The sequence below is a fragment of the Apus apus genome, chromosome 22, assembly GCF_020740795.1.
Source record: "Apus apus isolate bApuApu2 chromosome 22, bApuApu2.pri.cur, whole genome shotgun sequence".
Classification (NCBI taxonomy): domain Eukaryota; kingdom Metazoa; phylum Chordata; class Aves; order Apodiformes; family Apodidae; genus Apus; species Apus apus.
In genome coordinates, this window is record NC_067303.1 from 7,219,854 (window position 1) to 7,237,153 (window position 17,300).

The window sequence follows — 17,300 nt, forward strand, 5'->3', positions numbered from 1 at the left end:
CAATGGGGCCAGCCCTTGTATATCTTGTGCAGAGAATATGGGTGAGGAGGCAGAGGGGGGCTGCGGTGGGGGATCTCCCCAGCACGGCGAGGCTCAAAAGCAGGTTACAATCAGAACTCGGTGATGTTTTCGGTGAAAAAGCCGGGCAGAGAGATGCTCGGCAGAAGTCCTGATGCTGTCGTGGGGAGGTCTGGGATGCAGCATTGCTGCGTTCAGGCGATGCTGGGATCTGTGTACAACGGTGCGTGTGTCCGACAACTGAGTGCCCGACATCTCCTGTACCTGGCTGGCCACTGGCAGGTGACCCCAGATCGGACGCCGTTTCTGGGCGGGGACTGCTCGTGGCACGGTCGTCCCCAGTCTCCCCGGCGCCCCCGGGTCCCTCTGGTACAGTGCCGGTTTCGGTCTCCCCGGTCCCGGTGCTGATCCCCCCGGTACGGTGCCGTTCTCGCCGGTCCCGATTTCTCCCCCGGCGCAGTCCCGGTGCCCTCCGGCACCCTGGTGCCGGTCAGGCCGTGGGTGCCGGCACAGCGCCCGCGACCAGGAAGCGGTTAATGAGCGCGCGGGGCTTTTATTTTGACAGGGCAGCGCCTGGCTCCGCACTCGGAGGAAAGTGAATGATCCCGTTTCTCCAAATGATTATTCCGGCTCCGGCGGAGAAAGGAGCCGCTCGCCACGCAGCGCCTCGCCCTCGCCACGGCGCCCCCGCCCGCGCTCGGGCCGCCGCGCCCGCCGGCTCCGCAGCCCGCCGCCGCCGCAGCGCGGGGAAGCCGCCCGCGGCCCGGGGCCGGGCGGGCAGCCGGGGCCCGCCGCGGCCGGACGCCAACCCCCGCCGGCGGGCGCGGGCTGGAGCCGGCGCCGGCGGAAGGAGCGGGGCGGCGGGGCTGGGGGCTCCGCCGGCCCCGGGCCCCGCGGCGGGCGGCCGAGCCATGAGCGCGGCCCGCGCCGCCGGCCCCGCGCCGCCGGCCGGCCCTCAGCAGCCCGCGGAGCCGCAGAGCCGCGCCGCCCCGGCGGGCTCGCCCGGCCTGCCCTGAGCCCCGCCGCCGCCGCCGAGGTGAGTGCCTCGTCGGGCCCGGGCGGCCGCCGCCCCATTGTTCCGCCCTGGGGAGCCTGGGCTTTGCGCCCGCCTCGGGGCTGTCATTCGGGCGCGTCCCGGTGCGCGGGGACCGGCGGAGCTGCCGTGCTGCAGCCCCCGGGGGACTTGGAGGGGGGGAGCAGAGGCGGGAACGAGACGGCGGCGGCCCCGGCGGCTGGGCCTGCCCGGCGCTGCGCTCTGCGGGCGGGTCCGGGCTCTGCGTCCGGCGCTCCGGCCCGAGCCGGGGACACCGGCCGGCTGGGGACACGCTGTCAGCGCTCCCGCTGTCTTCGGGCATCGCCCCCGGGACGCGTGGCCCTTCCCGCTTTACTCGTCAGTTTCGGGGTTCCCTCTTCCCGGCTCCGTGTAGCCTATTGCTGTGGCCGCTGGTGATTCCTCGAGGGCTCCACTCCAGATGCAAAGAACTTACTTGCATTGTGCCGGGTCTTGCCTGGGCTGCTCTGGGTTTTGCAAGGTGATATCGGTGCTGCTAAAGCCCCGAGGAGGATTGGAACTGGGATTCCTGTATCCAGGAATTTATCCAGGTTTTTTAATAAACCTGTCAGAGCTTATCCTAAGTGTCAGGGGAGACCTCTCTCCTCTCTTTGCAGGGTCCTACTCCATGGACTCCTGTTCCCTCTTGAGGTAAACCAGGCATGTGGTCAGCTTGGAGGAAAAAGGGAGGTAACACCATGCCTATGTGCTTTCCTTTCACACAGAAGGGAACTGATGTAACGAAACCTGCCTAGTGTTGTGTTGGGGACGTGTCTTTAGCAGGTGGTGAACTTGTCCTCGCCCTGCTCTGCTAGCAACCACTTGCTGGAGTAGAAACGTGAGAAGGATGCATATCTGAACACATGAGTAACACTACATGACAGGGCAGGCTGTTTTGTTGTGTGCAGCATCTGTGTGCTGTGGGACAGTGCTGTTTGACAGTGTTGGGCTTCGGTGACACATGGCTGAGTCCTGCCTGCGCCAGGCCAAGGGCTGCCGACAGCATGGCATGCAGGACGACTGGGCACCTTTGGCTGTTGTCCTCCCCATAACACAGGGCTGCAGGAGCCTTAGCGGTGCGCTCTTGACCTGCGGGATCCGTGCTGTGAACGTGACTCTGCTGCTACTCGTCCTGCCCACGCGCTGCTTCCTGCCAGGCATGCAGTAAGACGCACAGCCCCTTCCACACCTCAGTCACCAGGTCTCTGCAAGGGGATGTCTGTGCGCCTTGTTTTGCTACTTTGGCAGCAGGAGGGATAAGAAAAGTGAGTCACGGAGGAAGTGATTTGTCCAAGGTCGCATGGTGACTCCATGTCAGTGCTGAAGCAAGACCTCCTTTGACTCCAGTGCCTGTGATAGTGCTGGCTGCCACCACATGTGGGTATATAACACATATACCCAAGACTGGTGGTTATAGTGCAAAAATCGGTAGGTCAGTGTTGCCTGATTCTCTTTCACCTTGGTAGAAAGATGAGTGTATTGATGTGCTGTCTCTACAGCACCTGTCTTCTCCATCAGGGACTTCTAGAGCATTCACACCCTAGGTGGTCTAGAATTTTTTTTGTGTCTCTTTTAACATGTGTTTTGCCATTTTAGCTAAGCAGGTGGTGTGATTAGTGCCTCCCCCCCCCCCCGGGCCTGTATCCTCATTACCTAGAAAATACATTTTGTGGTGTTTGGTATTTTCTACAGTGCAATGTTGTAGGTGTTACTATGTTACCTGCCCTGAAAGTTACTTTACTCTTTCCAGACCCCCCCTCGCTGGAAAAACAAAAAAGCAGCAGCTAAGGGAAAACTTACTCAGAAGCTTGAAAACACAGTTGTTGGAGAAGGCAAAATAGTTACATTTTGTGCTTTAAAGCCCTCCACCTTTTGCATCTTGCTGTGTTGCTGTTGGAAGGTGGCCCTGTGTGACAGGGGGGTCAGACCACTGCCTGAAGCAACTGGGCCATCACAAAGCTGAAAGTACTGAGCTCGTCAGCTATGGTGTTCCAGGGTAGCTGCTGGAGATGTGCTGGACTTTCACTTTGGCTCCAGGCTAACTCAAGGCCATAGAGCCCTGTGGGCCTTGCTTGTGCTGGCTTGGAGTCCCAAAGGTCCAAGCTCAACTAAGCCTTTGACTTTTCTATCAAGTCGTTGACCCAGCTGGCATCATGTCCTCTGTACTTGCTGGTTTTCCGTGCCCCTGCTGCTGTTTTTGTTGCAGAAAGGCTGTGAGCACTTTCCTCCCCGCAGTGCTTGCTGAGTGGAGGAGTATGGAAGGGAGCAGTGGCTAGAGAGGAGGCTCTTGGTTCTCTCTGTGGAGCATCACCCATGTCCTGAGTAAAAGATGGGATTAATTCTGTGCCCCATCTCTTGCCAGTACAGTGTTGGGTTCAGCCTTCACTCCTTTGTACTGTCTCAGATCACTGCGTCAGGCTCAGCTGCTGCTAAGAGTGAAAGTTTTCATTTGTTGGAATGCTTGAGGATGTGTCTGTGTCACTTGGAGGGCCAGATGTGCTCTTGCTGGCACTAGTTGTGTATTCCAGCTGCTATGATGGGTTTTAAGCTGCTCGGGTCTAGCCATATGCTGACCTGATGCCACAGGCTGGCGTCCATCTCTTCATTCCTTAGGGCTCCATCCAGTTTTACATGCCCTGACCAGTGGACCTCCCAAGGAGGCCTCTCCTGTGAGTGGAAGTTGCTGTGGAAAAGCACAGGTTTGCTGTTCCTGCCTGAGAAGGCATCAGGGAGTCTGCTCCACCTGTGAGCCTTCTCCTGAGCTGCCTCCTCCAGAAATGCTGTTGGCCTCCATAGCCTTAGATAAGCAGAAGCCCGGAGCTTGCCCTGCAAATATTACTTTCCTTGTGCTGTTGCTCTTTTGGGAAAGACCCAGTGTCGCACTAGTGCCCTGGGACAAGGGGGAATATATGAGAGTTGTGCTATGTTTGTGACTGCTTTTGGCATTTTAAATAGGAAGTACGGTACATAGGTGCAAAGATACATGAAATATTGAAGGACAAAGATATCAGAGTGATATGAAATACAAATGCAGCAATATTTTGTCTGTGTTGTTTAAGTTGCATCAGCGAAGTGCTGGGAGGATTGCTGGCATGACCCTTCTGGCAAATCAAAATCTAAGGTAGGTCAGGACTCCACGTCTCTCAGCTCTCCTTTCCTTTCAGGGAGATATTGACTGGCAGATGCATCTTCTGTCTTCATGTGTTTCCAGGGGTTGCCTTGATTACTGACTTTATGTAGTTGATCTCCATGAGATTAAAACTACCCCATGAGGTTTCTTGTAGTGCTGAAGCTGTGGAAAAATGCACCCATCTCTGAGCGAGGGACCCAGGAAGCGTTGCAGCTGCTTTGCTGGGTTGAGGATAGCCAGAAGGGGATCCCTTAGTTCTTCCTGACTTGTGTTTTGAAGTTGCGTGCTCCTTTCCGGCAGGTTGGTCTCTGCTCCTCTGATTTGCCTTCCATTCTGCGAGCACTCTGGGAGCCCGAGTGGAAGGTACCCAGGAACTGTTACAGGAGGTTGGCAGGGATGGTTTCTGTTGCTGCATTTTGCCCTTCCTTGGCCTCTCCCTGGCAAGCAGCACCAGCCAAACCACGTGGCATGGATGAGGCACCCTTCCTCCTTCTGTGGTGCCTGTTCCAGGTCATCCGCTTGGCATGAGGCCCCCCCTAGGAATAGGGAGCTGCTTTTGTTTTCTTCCTACCTGATTTTCTTTGACATTCAAAGGTGGAGAGGGTGATGGATTTTGTTCTAATTGGGACCACTTCATGGTAGTGTTGGCTGTTGTCATGGGGTTTTACTCAGCAGGAGCCAGTGTAGAGGAAGCAGTTAGTGTCACTGGCACCTGCTTTTGATTTAAGGGAGAGCCACGCTATGGAGGGGTGGCTTGCCAGGAGCCCTGCGCTCCTGGCATCCTTGGCGAGCAGAGCTATGCTTGTCGGTGCCCTGGGAAGCCTTGTCCCTGGTGTGACAGGAGAGGGAGCCCAGGCCACCTCAGCACAGCTGTCTGAAGCTTGCGCCAAGACTTGGAAACGGGTGTGCTCCGTTTGAGTGTCCTGACCAGCTCCGAGTCCCACTTGCTTGGACCCAGACCTTCCTTCCCACCTTGTGCTCCTGCTATCTCTCTTCTAGGGCATGGGCCAGGCCACTGGAGAGAGACAGCCCTCCAGTGGGCAGGATTGCCTTGATGCTGGCAGTGACTCTCTGCCAGAGAAGCCAGTGTGAGGATGGTGGGCTGCGGCACCCTGAAGTGCCAAGTGGGAAACTGTTTTGCTGTCGCTAGGTGCGTGTCCAGGCTGGGCGCAGCCAGGGGCATGGGGCCTGCTTCCCACTTGTGCAGCTGTTTCTGGAGAGATGGGTTGGTTCTTTGGCAGCTGCCAGTGTCTGGACCCAAGCAGGTCCCCTGTATCCTAGTGTCCTTGCTGGATTGTCAGATGGGTGCATGGTTTCCAATCCCTCTGCACTGCCAGTGATGGAAGGGCAGGACCTTCACTTGGCATCTTGTCCTGCTGTGTCTTTCTCGGCAGCTGCAGGCAGAGGAACATGGTAGCTGGGCCTGGCTGTCTTTCAGATGCTGCGCTTCCCAGATTGTCTGCTGGCTTCAGACAGAGTTGGTAGAGAAAATGGCACTTTGTCGCTGGGTTTAGCTTCCACTGAGAGCCAGAGCTACGTTCTGGGTTTGGTTTTGTCAGCTGTGACTTAAGATGCCTTGAATCCTAGCTTGGGGATGATGGGGATCCTCTTCTGATGCTGGGGTAGTAGCGTCAAGATGGCTTTAAGGCTGGGCTGTGCACTGTGCCCAGAGGTGGGGCGTCACCCTGTTTGGTGAGGAGCTCTGCTGGAGCCAAGTCCTGGGCCGGCAGCCAGGTTTGTGATTCGTGCCAGAGAGGGCGAGACTTGGAAAGCAAAGCAGAGCTCCTCCTGTGTGAGAGATGGCCTGAAATACCGAGCAAAACCACAGAGTGCTCCTTGTTCCTGCCTATGCCTACTGGTCTTCCCTCTCCCTGAAGTATGTGGGAGGCCACAGGACATATCTGTTAGGGAGTGGAGGGCTGAACTCCTCGGGCACCTGTGCTCCAGCCTGTCTCTTCAGGCTACTGGTTGGGTTGGTTTTTAGGGTGTGTTTTTTTTTTCCTTTTAACCCTGCTTCTCTCATTGCCCTATCTTCCCTCATCCATCCTTGCTGCTGCTGTTTGAGGGCCACCTCCTTGCAGGTGGGCTGTCTGGAGCGATGCTGATGTGGTGCTGCTCCTCTGTCATGGTTTAACGTGGTGGCAGAGGAGAGGAGCAGGCCAGGATATGATTTGTGTAGAAGGTGCTCAGTAGCACTGACTGTTTACAGGCTCTGTGCTTCTCATCCTGTAAGCAGAGGAAGCACCGGGGTCTGCGTGGCTCCTGCATGCTGAGTATCTCACAGCCTCTGGTGGTACCAATGTTCTGCACTGTCACAGGCCAGAGGAGGTTTCAAGTGCTGTGCAAAATCAAGGGCTTGGTTTTTTCACCTCTGAAATAGAGACTGGGAGGAAAAGTAAAAGGAAATTACTTAACCAAAGACAGGAAGGGAATATGGGGCAGAGCTAGGGACAGAAGCTAGGATTTCTGATTCCTGCTCATCGCTCCACTCCTCCTGAGCTTCCTCCTTGGGTCTCAGCCTCCTAGTTGAGTCCAGGCATAGGAGGCTTTTCCAGCCCTCTGAGAAGGTGGAGGTCAGGAGCTTCTCTAATGAGGTATCCTCAGTGCTCAGTGTGTCTGTGAGCTTTCCACTCCCTGACTGTCTCCATGATTTGCCCAGCTGAGAAAACTAAGTTAGAAAGCTACCACTGGTGTGGTTACAGCAGAAGTAGCAAACCACGACCTTGGCTACTGAGCAGGTGTGTGTTGGTTGCCTGGGTCTGCAGGCAGGGACTCCGTGGAGCATTGCAAAGTCTTCCTAATAGAAAATATATTAATATCCTCTTTGGAGAAAGATCCTGCTGAGCAGCTGTTTATCAGTGAACAGTTTAGCTGCCCTCAGACAGGAAGGGTTTTCAGCAGTGGTTGGAAAGGCTGATGCTTCATTCTGTTGTTACACTGTGCTGGGCTCCGGGCTTCTTGGGAAAGGCTTTGTGCGAGGCTGCGAGCAGTAGAGCATGATGGCTTGTAAAAAGAGGGTTGCAAGGGTCCTGAGCAGCCATGATGTAGGTTTCCTGCAGCCCTGCCAGGCTCAGGACGGTGAGGAGCTGGATGGGAAGCTCTAAAGGGCAGTGACCAAGGGCAAGGACTGCACCTCTGGGCTACTCTTCCTGAGAGCAAGTTGGCCAAGGCTGTGGAATCCCCTGCAGCACTGGAGCTTTCACCACTTCCTCAGCAGGATTCGTTCCAGCACGGGTCTGCAGCAGGGGATGGGGCCAGACAGGGCCTGAATGGAGCGGGTCCGGCCGCAGGCGAGCCTCGAGCACGCAGCAATGAGGCTGGGCTGAAAGCTGCCTGTGTCCTGCCTCTGTGCAGCCTTGTTTGAACTTTTCTCTGGCAAGGACCAAAAGGAGCCAGGGCGACCTAGGGCTGGTCCAAGCAAGTTTCCTCTGCTCTCCCCACCCCCAGATGCGATGGGGGGAACAGCAGCAGCTCCAGACTGCTGTCCTGGAGAGGAGCGGTTTGGGGGGCCTCAGTCACAGCAACGTTTGAGCAAACGGTTTTTTGCCTCTGGTATTCCCTGTCTCTTGGGCTGCGATGCAGGGAGGGGGAAGTGAAACTGTGGTTCAGAACAAGCCCTCTGGATGGCAAGAAAATTGCTGAGTAGCCAGTTTCCAGGTTGCCGAGGTCCTAGCCAGGGCCCGGCACAGCTGCCAGAAGCAACAGGCTTGGAATTTCCTCCGGCTGGTGCCAGCTCCTCTTGGGCTGGCTGCAGCACCTCTGCAGGGGCTGGGGCTCCTCGAGCCCTGCAGATAGGGCGCTCCTGGAGCAGGGGTTACACTGGAGCCAGAGCTGCTCCCCTTGCTTCTCGCAGCCTGGTTTCTATTTTCTTTTCGAGGGTCCAAGCTGTTTTGAATTATGCAGCCTGCACCTCCCGCGGGGCTCCTTGAGCAGCCGTCTAATGAGCTGAGCTCCTGACAAACTTTGCTCTGGCTCTGGCTATGCTTGGAAAATTTTACAGCCTTTTCAGAAAAAGGAAATGCCAGGAAAGGCCTGTCTCTTCTTATTTTTATGAGGGGGTCCCAGTTGAGAGAGGGTGAGATGCATTTGGAAGAGAAGACAGGAAGGATTTTGTACACTCTGTGGCACAAACACTTTCTAGTGGTGGGGGCGAGTGGGCTCCATACCTCCTGCCAGGCACATTGCGGGGCAGGACCTGCAAGGCTCTTGGAGGCTGCAGGGAAGCAGTGGCTCTGATTCTTTGGGGGCAGTGTGGGTCTGCGTCTTCCCTTCCAGCTGCCAGCAGAGCTCCTGGCTATTTAAACTTTGCTAATTATGCTTTTTCTGAATGGTTTTGTTTCTACTGAGGTCTCAGGCAGAGACTTTGGTGTGTGGATAGTGTGCTCTGTGTTGGTGCACAAGACTTGCAGGGAGGACCACCACTGGGTACTGGGCTGGTGGTCCCCTGTCACAGAGGATGGCAGAGTGCCTGGGCAAGGTGCTGGTGGGGACAGGGCTGTAGGAGCACAGGTGCCATCAGCACAACGTTTGACCTGAAAGGAACTGTCTTGTGTAATTTACCCCTTTGGCTGAGCAACCCTATCACAGCAGAAGAAACTGGGGCACAAAATAACCTGTGACTTTCCTTGGTAAGATGGCACTGAGGAGGGAGCCAGGAGGCCTCAGTTTTGGACAAAATCCCCCTTGGTGAGGTGCTGAAGGTCTGCCCTGGCATTTGCCTGGCTTCCTTCAGCAGAGCCCACCAATGGTGGCATTGATCTTCTGACAAGTGCCTCTCTCTGTAGAGGTGCTGGGGCTACAGACAGGTCCTTGCCATCCTCCTTGTATGTCCTCATGGTGTCCCAGATGCCATTCCAATGATATAAAGACATACACAGGGACCAGGACAAGGGCATATGTTACAGCCTGTTCAACTGTAGCTGCCTGGGAAGCTGTGGAGCTTCTCCAGAGAGAGGGATTGAGGTTTCTGCATGATCCGTAGGCATCAGCTGCTGCCAGTCGTGGTGGATGAGCATCAGACATGGGCAGTGATGGCCCTGGGTAGAAGGAGCCTTGCGCCGGTCCTGCTGTGAGGGCTTTGGCTGTCATGCCTGTCAGGAGCGTGTCTCAGGACGGCTATTTGATGTGGCAGCCTGTGCAGGCCTGGCAGCCCTGGGAGTGGCATGTGGGCACAAGAACCATGCCCTCCTCTCCCTTTTCATCGCTGCTCCACCCAACCCCAGCTTTATGCTGTGTTGGGCAAGAGAAAGCTCCTCCTTGGGGCTGCATCCCCTCCTCCACCTGGAAAATGGGTGATATGTCCCCTTTCCATTCCTGTGGCTCACGGGCAGGAGCTGAGATCACGTTTGACAGTGGAGGCCAAGCTCCTTTGTTCTGCTGCTGGGAGGCACGAACATGGTTCTCTTGACTTCTCACAGAGATGAGCTTCGCCATCCCAGCTCACTCTTGGAGCTCAGAACACACAGGGAGCTGCTGGGAAAGGTATTAAAAATTGTTAAATACTTTTTTTTGTTGTTTCTGTGATGCCATCTGGTTTAGAGTGGCTGAACTGCATGTTTTTTGTACTCTTTAATTAGTTTTCTAATTGTTAGTGGGAAGTCTTGTTATACGTGAAGTTGACACTGCTGGAGAAAAGTCCAAAGCCCCATTTGTCATCTTTGCCATGAGAAAAGCACAAACCCAGATGAAGAACAGGTACGTGCAGGGGCATGGCTGTGTTTCCGGCACCTTTCCTTCTAAAACCTTTCCACAAGTCAGGGGTTCAGGAATGATTTGCCTGGGTTGCCCACCTCTGTTGGAGAGTTCAGTGTAAGTTTTGCTCCTCTCTCTTTTAAAACTCTATTAAAAAAAAAATAAATAAAAAGAGATCACAGTATTCAGTGTTTGAATCTGTGCTTTGGAGCCTGCTTCAGAAAAGAAAAACAAACAGAAAAGCCTCCCAAACCACAAACCGGGTTGTGCTCATTGCAAGTCAGTTTCAAGAGTTAAAGTTGTAAATGTTTTGTTGATTAGCAAGAGTTACTTGTTACTTAAGCACATCTTCAGCAGAGCAGTGTCCTGTCACTTACAAATATTTTGCTATAAATGTCCTTTTAGCCCTGATTTTGCATGTGTGTGTGTTATTTTAGTGAGAAGAGCAATTTACCTACCTGAGTTTGTGTGATCAGGACCTTACATGGAGGTGATGGCTCCCCATCCTGCATAGTGCTTTTGGAGTATTCAGACTCCACTACTGGTGGCAAATGTTTATCCGTTGGTTTAGTATGCTTCTCAGTCAATAGTAATTGTTAAAAGTCCTAGTCTAATCAAAGTGTGTTACTTATGTTAGTAGGTTTTAGACTTCTTTTAAGGGCTCTGGTTACTTTTCTGATGCTGGCCTGAACCCCTATGCAACAAATCTCAGGCTATTGCAATAACAGGCTGCCTTTCTTAAGTGCTTTCCCCAGCAGTAGCTTAGGGGCCCTTGGAGCTCTTCAGTGGGTAGGTTTAACACCACTAAAGCAACCCAGCTGCCCTTGGGGTTTCCCATTTCTTGGGCTGATGCTGGCAGTGCTGGGCTCCGAGCCCTTTCGGTGGAAGGGGATGATGTTGGCATTGCTCAGAGCTGCTCGTCCCTGTTGAGGTGATGCTGAGCATTGTGTTCATCTCACTTCAGCCTGATGGAGAGGTTAACTGCTTTGCCCAGTCTCTGGTTGGAACAAGACTGCAGAAGAGGGTAGCTGTAGTTGGTGGTTCATTAGTTGGAAGGAGAGAGGGGAGGTGAGCATGTCCAAGTGTGACGGCATGCTTTGGGATTGCCCTTCCTCCAAGACCCGATTCTGGTCATGTTGGATGGCTGCCATTTTGGTGTTTGATCTGTCACTGTTCCTGGCTGGGTTAGAGTTAACTTTCTTCATAGTAGCTGGTATGTGCTGTGTTTTGGATTTGTGCTGAAAACAGTGTTGATAATTCAGGGATGTTTTCATTATTACTGAGCAGTGCTTACACAGGGTCAAGGTCTTTTCTGCTTGTCACACCACCCCATCAGTGAGTAGGCTGGGGGTGCTCAGGAAGCTGGGAGGGGACACAACTGGGACAGCTGACTCCAACTGACCAAAGGGATATTCCACACCATATGACATTGTGCTTGGCATATAAAGCTGAGGGAAGAAGAGGGAAGGGAGGGATGTTTGGAGTGATGGCATTTGTCTTCCTGAGTAACTGTTACACGTGATGGAGCCTTGCTTTTCCATGGGGTCCTCCCTGCTCCAGAGAACCATGGCTAATGGCTGACCCTGGCTTGGGAAGAAGAGGTGTGCGGGAGTTGGGATTGTAGGGTGAAGCAGTGGGGAATCTGTGCATCGCCCTTGGCCGGTAGACTAGTCTAATGCCTTGTCTGATTTGCATGTCAGTTAATTTTTATTTTGAGAGGACTCAAGTGGACCCAAGTGCCAGACTGTGTCTCAGTATGCTGTAGGAGGAGCCCAGGAACGGCTTGATTTGATCTGAACAAGCCTGAGGGTGGTATCACTTAATGAGCCAAAGACCCCTCTAGCTGAAGGCAGTTCCTTTCCATCTGAGCCAGGCAAGCGCCGATTTTTCTGGGGGTTTTAAGGTCCTTTTGAGCAGTGTGGGCAGTGACAGAAAGAGCTGAGGTATAGTCTGATGGGAGGACCTGCCCCTGTCCTCAGGTGTCCCAGTGCCACAGGACTGATTCTCTAAGGTGCTGCTTCCTGCCATTGTACATCTTGTCAGACCAACGCTGCCTGGCTTGCTGCGTCCCAGGTGCAGGACAAAGCCTGTGAGAATGGTGCTTGCAGGGTCGCTACTGGATGCAGAGCGCCCCTGGCCGGCCTCACTGCTGTGGGGTGGGGAGGAAGCCAATCTCCAAGGCAAGAAACAGGAACCGCGTGGGCTGCCTTGGAGCCCTGGCAGCGTGGCTAGTCTTGGCCCCATGGAGCCAGTCGCTCTCTTCTGTGTCCCTTGTTTGCAAAGTGAAGGTGGAGACAAGGACACCCTTGGTGGGGAGGGTCCCCCCTTTTGGCTCCAGTGCCCAGACCGGAATGCTGCAGCCAGAGCTCCTGGGCTTTCTTTCTGCTGGGAATCTGCTGTGTTGATCCTTGCACCTGCCTGGCCTCTGGCTGGCAGAGCCGGCTGTCACGTATGCCAGGAATACAGGCAGCTCATGGGCTGGAGCATGCTACCCTTGGCTCTACTGGGGTTTGCAGCCACTGCTGCTTCCTGGGGAAGGGTCTTACAGTTTTCATGGCAGGATTTTTTCCTCCTGCATTCGAGGTCTTTCAACAGTCATTCCAAGGTCTTTCTCTGACCCCTGGCTGGGGTCCTGGGACTCCTGCTTTCCATCGCTGAAGTAGTGGTTATCAGAGGGAAAGGCAACCTAAGCTTTCTCGGCAGACCCTGTCATGTTTGTCCTGTTCAATTACAATGCAGCAGCAGTGGCACCAGCCGCCGCCTTCCTCTCCTTACTGGGCTGGAGCGCTGCAGGCTTTCGGCAAATGCTGTCTGCGGACATCTGCTGCCTCCTCCCCCACCGCCTCCTGGCAAGCGGCAGCAGCTTCCCAGTGAACAGCCTGCTCCTCGCATCACCCCCTGCATGCCTGACCAAAGCTCCCTTCTGCTCTTACAGGCTCCTTTGCAGGACCTTGAAATGGTGGTTTCCCCAGTGTTGGCTCAGCTCCAAGCAGCCTTCCGTCTCACAAGACTGTAGCTGGAAAAAAAAAAAATCAGGGTGCCTGATGGAAGGGAAAGGCTTATTAAAGGTGATGCTTACCCAGTTCTGGCTGGTGATTCAAACAGGCAGCCCTCTCCTTGGCAGGTCTCCAGCCAGCGCCTGGGGCCTAAGGCAGGCGCACAGTCCGGGGCAAAAAGCTGGGAGCCATTTTACTGGAGCAGGTGTGGCAAGGTCAGCTGGGAGCTGCAGCCCTGGTGCCAGAGCAGGATGCTTTGGTCCCGTGTCTGGCTCAAGTCTGTCCTGTGCAGCTGTGAGGCAAAGTTCACTATTCCAGATATTAATCTGGCCCCTCCAGGACGAAGAGAGGTTCATTTCCTTCTGCTATGGCCAAGAGGTAGGATGACGTGCTCCTTTGGTGTAATGGGCAGCAGGGCTTTGGATTTCCACCTCCTGAGAGTAGCCCCCAGGCTTGGTGGTCCTGCTGTCCTGGTGGCAGGAAGGTCCCTGCAAAGTGGCATTTTTGTGGCTTTATCCTCTCAACACTCCTGCACCAGATCACCCTCCGTGGGTGTGTGTTTGGCACCAGAGTGTGTCAGTAGCTCTTTACCCAAAGCCCAGCCAGTCCCCCAGCACAACAGTCACCGAGATGCTGTGGCTGCACCACACGTGCTTCTAGCCTGGGGGCTATTCTGGAGGTGAGACTGGAGGAGCTCGGAAGGATGGAGCAGAAGGATTTAATGAAGAGGGCACAGGAGAGAGGAGCGTGTGGCAAACTCCTTCCTCCTGAAATCAGTGAGGCAGTATCTAGGAGCATGAAGGAAATGCTGGGCTGTGATCTTGGGGAAAGCCCAGAAGGAGGGCTGAGGTATGTGGATTAGTTAGAAGAGATGGTAGAGGATGAAAGAGGGTTCAGTGCCTCCGACTGTAAAGGAAGGTTTAGAAGAAGGAGCTGGAGGGATTGCAGGTGGGTCATGAAAACAGGAGCTTGGAAAGATAGGATAAATGGAGCCGGTGGGGGAATTTGCCATTTTGTACCTGGATGTGAAAGACGTGAGCGCAATTCAAAGGGATTTAGACAAGAAGGCACAAGTTTGTGTTTGGAGTGAGAGGGACTGTCTTTGCAGTGGAGGGGTGCAGAAGCCCAGCCAGGTACCCCCTGCCAGCTTAAAGGAACTGTGGTGTTGAGGAGCATTGCTTGGCACACAGCTGGCAGTAGGTTCTGGCCCCTGGTTTGGTTAGTTCAGCTGCAGTGCATCCTTGTGCCAGGTGTCAAAGAAGTAGTGATGGGAGAGCTGGGTGACTGCCACTGGATCTGGTGAAATGATCCGGTGTAGAGGTGGGAGGAAGACATCTTACTGACAGTGCGCAGTGAGGCCGAGGCTGCATGGTGAGCAGGGCCAAGGTTCTCCAGTGCCACTGGCCAGGGCCCTGGTGCACCCGGCGGGATGCTCTCCAGTAGCCGGGACCGGGTGCTGCCACGTGGAGGGGGAGAGCCCAGGGCAGACCCCGCACTGCTTGGGTCTCCGCTTTGCCTGGGCAGTAATCACGGGCCCCTCCTCCCCACTGGCGTGGCGCTGAGCACCAGGAGATGAAACAAGGGAAAGATGGGGCATGCTTCCGAGGGGAAGATAAGAGATGCCGCTGAGAAACAGAACTGAGCTCCCTTCCTCTTTGTGTGGTGGCGGATACTCCATGGGGTGGGGGTAGTGGGGCTGGGCTGCAGGCCAGAAATGCTTGCACACATAGCTGGGAGAGGAAGCTGAAATGCTGCAGGAAGCCATGCACAGGTGATACAGAGCCGCTGCGTTGCAGGGGTGAGGCAGCCAAGCCATGACTCCCCCGGCCAGCCTGTCCCAGAGCCTGGGAGGAGGTGGCCAAGGGGGTGAGGGAGCCTAGCAGGCTATCCTTTAAAGCCCCCATGGGGAATTGGGAGCATTGCCAGCCACTGGAGGCAAGAGTGGTAGGTCCTGGTGTTTACCCAATGCTGAGAAGAAGCAGAAGGTGTCACATGGAGGCCAGTGGCTGCCTCTCCCAGGAGACTGGCAGGGGAGAGGGGAAGCCCTGACTTTACCCTGGAAAGAAAGCACTGATGAGTGGAACAGAGGGAACGTCAGGGCCCAGGAGGTCACTGGAGAGGCTATAATCATAGAACATGCTTCCCTGGAGTGGAGAAGTGGTGCCAAGAGTCTGGCAGGACCCTGCTCATGGGAGCGTTATCTCCCCCAGGTGTCCTGGTTAGTGCCCCTGGTGGTGAGTGTGTGCCCACGGGCTGCTTGGAGGGCAGTGGTGTGGTGGCGACAGGTGGTTGGGCTGGTGTCGGGCTCGAGGAGATGAGTGCTTGGCACTTCTCCCTTTTGCAGGGGTGCTGGCTCCTGTGAGCTGTCTGGCCCTTGGTCGCTGGCAGGAGGGATGGAGCTGGAAGAGGAGAGGTATAGCTCTGTGAAGGGTTAACGGCGCGCTCCAGCCCTTTGGGCTGTGCTGCCGAGAGTGGTGTTTAGCAGCTTGCTCCAGTTGGCGTCTTTCCCAGAATGCTTTGGAAAAGCACCGGCCTCTGACCCCCAGTACAAACTGAGCTCAGCACGTGGGAGGGAGAAATTACTCCCAGACCTTCAGGCTCCAGGGTTTACAAGCTGCCTGCAATAAAGCAGCCATTTTTTCCGACAGTTACTAAATCTCCCCTTTTAGCTCTGCTGCAAAGCTCTGCCCATAGCTCTTCTCCCCTGCCCCCAACCCTGTGTCTTGCTCCTTCTGCTCAAATCAGAACCATCTCCCGAGGTGAGGTCAGCCTGTTGCCCTGGGCTGGGCAGAGCTTGAGCTCCTGGTCCACAAGTGGTGCTCCCCCACCCTGCCCCATCCTGCAGTGGCGGGTCCTACTTGGCTTGGCAGCTGTCCTGGCATCTGTCCTGTGGGAGCTGATGCTGGCAGTGCCGGGTGCCTCTGCAGCATCCTGCGGGGGGGTGGTCCTGCACCTGCTCCCCTTGCTTGCAGGAGTGCAGGTTTGCACCCCTCTCTGAGCCCTCTCAAGGCGGGCATGGTGCTGCAGGAGGGAATACCTGGTCAAGGGCAGCTGGCAGAGCATGTTTCAGTATTGTCTGTGTCTGTGCTGGGGACCAGGAGCCAAAGGGCAAACGTCGTCTTCTTGGCTGGGGCAGCTTTGGGCAAGGCCTTGGTATTTCTGTGCCTCTGTTCTGCTATCTTGAACCAGGATTAAGAGCTAGAGGGTTTGCTCTTACCTGTCCTCAGCTCCTTAGGTAACTTACTCTGTCTGCGTGCCCTGCAGTGAGCGAGGGATTAATCTCCAGGGAGGCTGGCCAGTTTCTATGGGAGATGGCTGCGTGGGAGGCTCACAAGGCTTCACCAGCCAGTGTTTATAATGCCTGCTGCAGCTGCAAAGTGCCAAGTACTGCTTGTTCACATAGGATTTCATGACCATCCAGTTGTGTGGAAGCGCCAAGCCGGCGCGGGGTGGCGAGCCCTGCGTGTCTGGGGCCACAGCGAGCGTGCCAGCGGGTTGCGTTGCTGCAGAGGGCGCGGGGAGTGCTTGTTCGTGTTTGTGCAGTGCCTTAGGAACAGAAAGAGCTCGTTACAAGTGGCTGCTGTGCCATGGGCACTGTGGGATCCAGCTAAATGAAATGGGAGCTGGTATTTCAAAACAACCCCTTCCCTGCTCCTCCCATCTCCTGTGCACATTCCTCTGGCGGGGAGCAGGCGAAGGTGGGGAGCTGCCCGCAGCACACAGCCCAGCCCAAGGCCGAGTGTGGCTGCAGCAGCTGGCAGCCCCACCACACAACTCTCTCCCCAGCAGATGCTGGACACCTTGGTCACCCTGGCCATGATGCCTGTCAGGTAGTGGTACTGGTGTCCTCTACTCCTCAAGGTGGCTGGAGGGAACTAGCTCTGTGGGCAGCGCTGGAGCCCTAGGCTTTTCCTACACTTCTTTCCAGACCCAGCAGTTTGTCATCAGTAGTGCCGTGAGTCTCACACCGTGCCTTGCTCTGCGCCAAGGCCCTGGGCACAGTGTGGCCAGAAAGCCATTTTCCTAAATGCATCTTGGGCCGGTCTAGGATCTGCTTGACACGCAACAAAAAAGAGCATTCATCTGAATCCCCTTCTCTCCCCTCTTTGAGAGCTTGGTTTTGTTTTTAAATCTATATGGCAGGCGACCAAACTGGCTGAGTCAGCTGGCTGGCCACCAGAAGTAAAAATGCGGTTTTGTCCCCTCCCTCATTCCCCTCTCTTCCCCCCAGATTTTTTTTCTCCTTCACTTAGCGACAGTTTCATGTATTGACAACAAACCTCTCTCTCCATCTTTCTCTCTTGGGGCCCCAACAAGTGGAAGCTGGTTTTTATTTTCAGAATCAGTCCAGGGGGAAAAGGTGCAGGATGGCAGCCTGATTTTGTCTCCTTGCTTCTGCCAGCAGTGCTGCTGC

General features: G+C 55.2%; 1 protein-coding gene across 1 annotated transcript in view; it reads left to right on the forward strand.

Moving 5' to 3' along the window:
- Positions 1 to 902: 902 nt before the first annotated feature.
- The window catches only part of BCL9L (BCL9 like), a 45,635-nt gene continuing 29,237 nt past the window's right edge, over positions 903 to 17,300 (forward strand). Inside the window, exon 1 of the mRNA XM_051638470.1 lies at positions 903 to 1,054. The gene's annotated coding sequence lies outside the window, so the exon portion shown is untranslated. The remainder of the gene's footprint in view (positions 1,055 to 17,300) is intronic.